Raw genomic sequence first — 7,383 nt, 5'->3', positions numbered from 1 at the left:
GGATTGTTCATTGCTGGTGTATAGAAACACAACTGATTTTTGTGAATTGATGTTATACCCTAAAACTTTGCTGAACTCATTTATTAGCCCTACATTTTTTTGTGTGGATTGTATGCAATTTTCATTACATGGACTCATGTTCTGCATATAGAAATAGTCTAATTCTTGATTTCCAATTTCGATGTCTCTTATTTATTTCTATTGCCTAATTGCATGGCTATGGCTTCCAGATAATGTTAAATAGCAATAATGAAAGAGATGTCTTTGTCTTGTTCCCAATCTGAAAAGGAAAGCTTTCAGTCTTTCACCATCAAGGATATTAGTGGTTGCGGGTTTTTTCATAAATGTCCATTATCATGCTAGAAGTCCCTTCTATTCCTAGTATTCTGAGTATTGTTATCATGAAAGGGTGCTGAATTTTGTCAAATGCCTTTTCTGCATCTACGAGATGTTCTTTTTTCTTTTTCTTCACTCTGTTAATGTGGTTATTACATTGATTGATCTTCCTATGATGAACCATTGTCATATTTCTGGGATAAATGTCACTTGGTCATGGTATATAACCTTTTCAGTGTGCTGTTGGATTTGGTTTGCTAGTATTTTATTGAGGATCATTGTATCTATATTCATAAAAGATATCACTCTGTAGTTTGCTTTTCTTGTGGTCTCTCTGTCAGGGCAATGCTGGCTTCATAGAATCTGCTAGGAAGTTTTCCTTCCTCTTCTGTTTCTTGGAAGAGTTCGAGTAGAATTGGTATCAATTCTTCTTTAAATTTTTTCTGTTAGGGGTGCCTGGGGGGCTCAGTTGGCTAAACATCCGACTTCGGCTCAGGCTCTCACAGTTCAGTTTGTGAGTTCGAACCCCACGTTGGGCTCTGCATCGACAGTGCAAAGCCTGCTTCAGATTCAGTCTCCCTCTCTCTCTCTGCCCCTCCCCTGCTTGCATGTGCATATGTGCTCCCTCTTGCGCACGCTCTCTCTCTCTCTCTCTCTCTCTCTCTCAAAAATAAATAAATAAACATTTAAAAAATTAGCAAATTTTTCTTGTCTTTCAGAGGGGAGCTGGGCTGGGGGTGGCTGAAATAGATAAAGGACATTAAGAAGTACAAACTTCCAGTTACAAAATAAATGAGAGAGATGAAACATATGGCATAGGGAATATAGTCACTAAGATAGTAATAACATTGTTTGGTGACAGATGGTGATTACACTTACTGGGGTGAGCACTGAGTGATTGTTGAATCATTATATAGTACTCTTGAAACTAGTAATAATACTGTTTGTTAATTACACCTTAATTAATTAATGACTTTTCTTTCTGGTGAGGCTTTTTTTTATTACTACTTCAACATCTTGTTATAGGTCTATCAATATTTTCTACTAGTTCTTGGGTAACTTGTGTGTCTCTAAGTATTTGTTCATTTCATCTGCATTGTCTAACTTGTTGGCATACAATTATCCATAATAATCCTAAAAATACTTTTAATTTCTGGGGCGCCTGGGTGGCTCAGTCAGTTAAGCGTCCAACTCTATTTCGGCTTAGGTCATGATCTCACAGTTCATGAGTTCGAACCCTGCATCAGGCTCTGTGCTGACAGCTCAGAGCCTGGGGCCTTCTTTGGATTCTGTGTCTTCCTCTCTCCCTGTTCCTCCCCTGCTCATGCTCTGTCTCTGTCTCTCAAAAATAAATGTTTAAAAAAGTTTTTTAAAAATACTTTTAATTTCTGTAAGGTCCCCATTTTCATATCTAGCTTTAGTAATTTGCATCTTGTCTCTTTTTTTTCTTAGTTAAGCTAAAATGTCTGTCCATTTTATTATCTCTTCAAAGAAAACTTTTCTTTTGGTGTCATTGTTTTTCTTTATTGTCTTTCTATTCTCTATTTATCTATGCTCTAACCTTTATCATTTCCTTCCTTTTGCCAGTTTCATATTCAGTGTGCTCTTCTTGTTCCAGTTCCTTACGGTGTAAAGTTCAGGTGTTGTTTTGAGATCTTCCTCCTTAATGTAGACATTTGCAATTATAAATTTCCTGCTGAGCACTGCTTTTACCGCATCCTATCCATTTTGGTATACTGTGCTTTTGTTTTTATGCATCTCAAAGTATTTTCTAATTTCTCCAGTGATTTCTTCTTTGATGTGTTGGTTGTTAAAGAGTGTGTTGTTTAATTTCTGTGCATTTGTGATTTTTCCAGTTTTCCATCGGCTACCGATTTCTAGATCCATTCTCTAGTGGTTGGAGAAAATATTTTGTATGATATCGATCTTTTTTGATTTATTAAGATGTTTTTATGACCCGACACATGGTCTATCCTGGAGAATGTGCCATGTACAGTTGAGAAGAATGTATATTTGCTGTTGTAGAGTGGAGCGTTCTGTATATATTTGTCAAATTTAGTTGGTTTATGGTGTTCTTCAAGTCCTCTATTTCCCTATTGATCTTCTGTCCAGATGTTCAACCCATTATTGAAAGTGGTATACTAAAATCCAACTCTATCTGTTATTGTAGAACTATTTCTCTCTTCAATTCTGTCAATATTTGTTTCAGATATTTGGGGGGGGTCTGTTTTTAGTGTTTATAATTATTACATCTTCTTTATGAATTGACCCTTCTATCTATATATAATGTCCTTCTTTTTGTCTTGTAACAACTTTTAACTTAAAATCTACTTTTCTTCCCCCCTGACAAAATCTACTTTTCTGATAGTAGTATAACCACCCAGCTCTCTTTTGGTTAGTATTCACATGGAATATCTTTTTCCATCCCTTCACTCTTAGCTTGTGTCTTTGTATCTAAAATGAGTCTTTTGAAATAAAAATAAATAAAAATTAAAAAAAATAAGTGAGTTTATCCAATTTACATTTAAAATGATTACTGAAGGGCACCTGGGTGGTTCAGTCAGTTAAGCATCTGACTTCAGCTCAGGTCATGATCCGGCCTTTGGGAGTTCGAGCTCCACATGAGGCTCTCTGCTGTATCACAGAGCCCACTTTGGATCCTCTCTCTCCCTCTCTTTCTGCCCCTCCCCGCTCTCTCTGTCTCTCTGTCTCTCAGAAATAAGCATTTTTTAAAAATGATTACTGCGGGAAGTTGGGGTGGGGGGTGCGCCTGGGTGGCTCAGTCAGTTAAGTGCCTGACTCTTGATTTTGGCTCAGGTCACGATCTTACGGTTCATGGGTTTGAGCCTCACATCGGGCTCTATGCTGTGTCAGCGCAGATCCTGCTTGGGATTCTCTCTCCCTCTCTCTCTGCCCTACCTCATGCATGCTCTCTCTCTCAATATAAATAAATAAACTTTAGGGGCGCCTGGGTGGCTTTGTCAGTTAAGCGTCCAACTTCAGCTCAGGTCATGGTCTCACAGCTTGTGGGTTCAAGCCCCACACGGGGTTCTGTGCTGACAGCTCAGAGCCTGGAAGCTGCCTCAGATTCTGTGTCTCCCTCTCTCTCAGCCCCTCCCCTGCTCATGCTCTGTCTCTCTGTCTCTCTCTTTCTCTCTCTCTCAAAAATAAATAAAGATTTAAAAAATTTTAATATACAAATAAATAAACTTTAAAAATAAAAAAATGTTAATGATTGCTGATAATGGACTTACTTCTACTATGTGCTGTTTGTTTCCTCTATGTCTTATATCTTTTTTGGTCTTTATTTCCTCCAATACCGCCTAATTTTATGTTTGACTGATTTTTCTAGTATACAATTTTGATTCCTTCTTCATTTCCTTTTCCATACATTTTTTCAGTTATTATCTTGGTGGTTACCATGGAGATTACACATGACACCCTAAATTTTAAAAATCTAGTTTAAGTTAATATCAACTTACTTCAACAGCATACATTTACTCTACTTCTGTCCAGCTCTATCCCCTCTTTATTTTGTCATTGTCACAGGTGACATCTTTATTGTGTGCCTGTTAACATAGATGTATAATTATTATTTTATGCATTTGGCTTTTACATCATATAGGAAATAAAAAAAGTTACATTAAATAAAAATATTAAATAAAAATAAAAAGTTACATTAAAAAATACAGTAACAGTAGCTTTTATGTTTATCTATGTTGTTACCTTTACCAATAATCTTATCTAGGATATTTTTGTTTCAGCCTGAAAAGACTCTTGTTAGCATTCCCCGTGTGCAGGTCTACAAATAATGAATTCCATTTGTTTTTGTTTATCTGGGATTGTCTTAATTTCCCCTTCACTTTTTTTAAGGATAGTTTTGCTGGATATGGAATTCTTGATTGGTAGTTTTTTTCTTTCAACACTTTAAAGACATCATTCCACTGCCTTCTGACCTCTATGTTTTCAGATGAGAAAACAGCATTAAGTCTAATTGACAATCTCTTGTAAATGACAAGCCACTTCTCTCTTGCTACTTTCAGGATTTTCTCTGTTTTTAGCTTTCAACCATTTGTTTATAATGTATTTCAGTATGGATCTCTGAGTTTATCCTGCTTTGAGTTCTCAGAGCTTACTGGATGGTGTATATTCATGACTTCCAACAAATTTATAAAGTTTGTCACCATTATTTCTTCAAATATTTTCCCCCTTTATCTCTTTTCCTTCTGGGATTCCCATAATGTATATGCTGATATTCTTGATGGTGTCCTATATCTCCCTTAGTCCCTGTTCATTATTCTTCATTCTCTTTGCTTTCTGTTCCTCATAGTAGGTAATTTTAATGTGCCCTATCTTCAAGTTTACTGATTGTTTCTTCAACCTACTCAGGTCTTCTGATAAACTACTCTTATGTTTTTCAGGTCCAGAATTTCTATTTGGTTCCTGTTTATAATTGTTAATCTCTTTATTGATATTATATTCTTATTCATACATCATTCTCCTGATTTCATTTAGTTATTTGTGCATGGTTTCCTTCAGCTCTTTGAGTATATTTAAGACAGTTTAACTATTTTTCTAGGAAGTCTAATGTCTAAGTTTCCTCAGGGATGGTTTCTATCAATTTCTCCTCTTCTTTACTATGAATAGGCCATACTTTCTGGTTTCTTTGTATACTTTGTAATTTTATATGAGAATTGGGAATTTTGAATGTTAAAGTGGTAACTATGGAAATCAGATCCTCCCCTACACAAGAATTGTTGTTATTGCTTCAGGAAGGTTGCAGTCATCTGTTTATTTAGTGCCTTTCCCAAACTATTTTTATAAAAATTATAATATTTATTTTGTGTAGTCATTGAAGCCTCATTTTTTATCTCTGTAGTCAGCCAGTGACCTGACAGAGATTTTCTCAAATGCCTGGATCCAGAAAGGAAAGGAATGGAAAGGAAAATAAAGGAAAGGGGTGTCCTGTTTCTTTAAAACTTCTCAATTGACACAACTGGGGAAGACACTTCTGCAAGGCCTATGGGAGTTGAAATGATGAGCAGCCTCAGTGCATACCTATTAGCAAACTGCCAAGCAGATCAAAACACAGAACTCTGATTTTTTTTTTTTTTTTTTGGGAGGACAAGTCGCTGTTGCCCACACTTGAATCAAGTAGCCACACCATGAATGTGGAATGATCCATCTGACTACCTGCTGTGGGTGTGGGGGGTGGTGAGCATACTCAACAAAAGCATCTTCCTTCATTGATCACTCCCTTAGATACTGCAAGTGTTCAACTAGGCTCCGAAGTTCCAAAAAATTGATTCTGAGAGCTCTTGCCAGCTCAGTAGTTGTTTAAGTAAAGGGACCAATTCCTGGAGCTTCCTAACTTCACTGGATAACTTCACTTCACAGTGATATCATGGAAGTATCACTCTCCACCCCATATTAGTCTTGATCCCACAGGAAACAGATGGGAGACTTAAGACAGGATAACTCAAAGAGGGTGTATTAACAAAGGACTATTTACAAAGTGTGGATGTATGGGAACCACAAGAGAGAGTGCAGTAACCAAGGACTAACAGCAACCAAGCTGGTACCACCTCTAGGCCCTAAGGGTTGAGGAAAAGAGGTGGTTACCAGGCACTGAAGGAAGGGAAGAGTTGTGCTAAGGTGGTCACCTTGAGAGGAGGAATGACATTTGGTTGAAGGACACAGCCAGCCTGAGGAAACCTCACAAGGAGGAGAAAGCAGAGGATTAAATACCTTGATTTCTCTCTCTCCCTCTGTCTCTCCCCCTCCACCTCTGTCTCTTTCTCTCCCTCTCTCCTTTCTCCTCCTTCTGGGCTTCCCTATTAGCCACCAAAGTCTGAGTGCAAGGGGGTCCAGCTGATGTGAGAGTAAAGAAGGTTGAAGAGTAGATCCCAAGATAGCCAGACAGGTCCCCAATCCCAGGATGAGCTCCAGTCTCTAACTTTAAGACCAAAAGCAACATATTTCTGGCTATTTTAGAACAGTCAATTTCCCTACTTTGGCCATCAGTGTTCAGCAGGATGAAGGTTCAGTCAAGAATCTGTTATCATCATTTTTAATGGAGTGTTAGGTCTAGTTTTTTTATACTTTGATTTTATCACACGTGAACTAAGATACAGAACTATCCAGTTCAGCAATGGATACCAATATTACATAGTGGTCAAGAGCATGACATTTGGGGTCTATATCTCAGCACAGTGACCAGCCACATATATGACTTTGGATACCATTCTTCAGCCTCTCAGCATCTGTTTCCTTATCTAAAAAATGAGGTAATAGGAGTACCTACTTCTTAGAGTTGTCCCAGGGATTTAATGAGATAATACATGTAAAGCTCTTCAAACAGCCTACCACAGAATAAATCCTCAACTGCAATATATGTTAGCTATTATTGTGCCTCCAGCTGTTAATTACTTGGCACATGCCCCCTCCAGACCCCACAATTATTGGTCTATTTTCACTTTCTGCAAGATATCACATTCTCTTGCTTTTAGGCCTTCATACATCCCTCTCTTTCTGCCTAACTAATTCTTATTTTTAAAACAATCAGATGCTTTTTCATATCCATCCACTTCAAAGGCTGACAATACCAAGTGCTAGTGAGGACAGGGAGCAATGAGAACCCTCATACATTGCCAGTAGAAGTACAAATCAGTACAACTACTTAGTAGCAATTTGGCAACATCTGGCAAAGTTTAAGATATCTGTAGCCTACATATTAGCAGTTACATTCCAAGGAACATACTCTAAAGAAATCGTCACATCTATACGTACCAACGTAGGAAATAGGTACAAAAATGTTCAAAGCAGCGTTGCTTGTAATAGCAGAAATACTGGAAAAAAAGGTTAGTGTCCTTCAATAGGATAATGGATGAATACCTTTAATATCATAATGTATAATTGTACATTGGAAAGCTATATCACAGTTAAAACACCTACATGTAACAACATAGGTAAATCTCAAAAATATATTGTTGACTAAAAGAAACAAGTTTCAAAGGAGATGTACAGTATAAAACTATTAAAAGCTTA

Source organism: Lynx rufus, unplaced genomic scaffold, assembly GCF_022079265.1.
Source record: "Lynx rufus isolate CCGP_SWC_20201006 ecotype Redwood Valley unplaced genomic scaffold, mLynRuf1.p SCAF_2, whole genome shotgun sequence".
Lineage (NCBI taxonomy): Eukaryota > Metazoa > Chordata > Mammalia > Carnivora > Felidae > Lynx > Lynx rufus.
The sequence above is the reverse complement of the archived record's forward strand: the minus strand, read 5'-3'. Positions refer to the sequence as shown.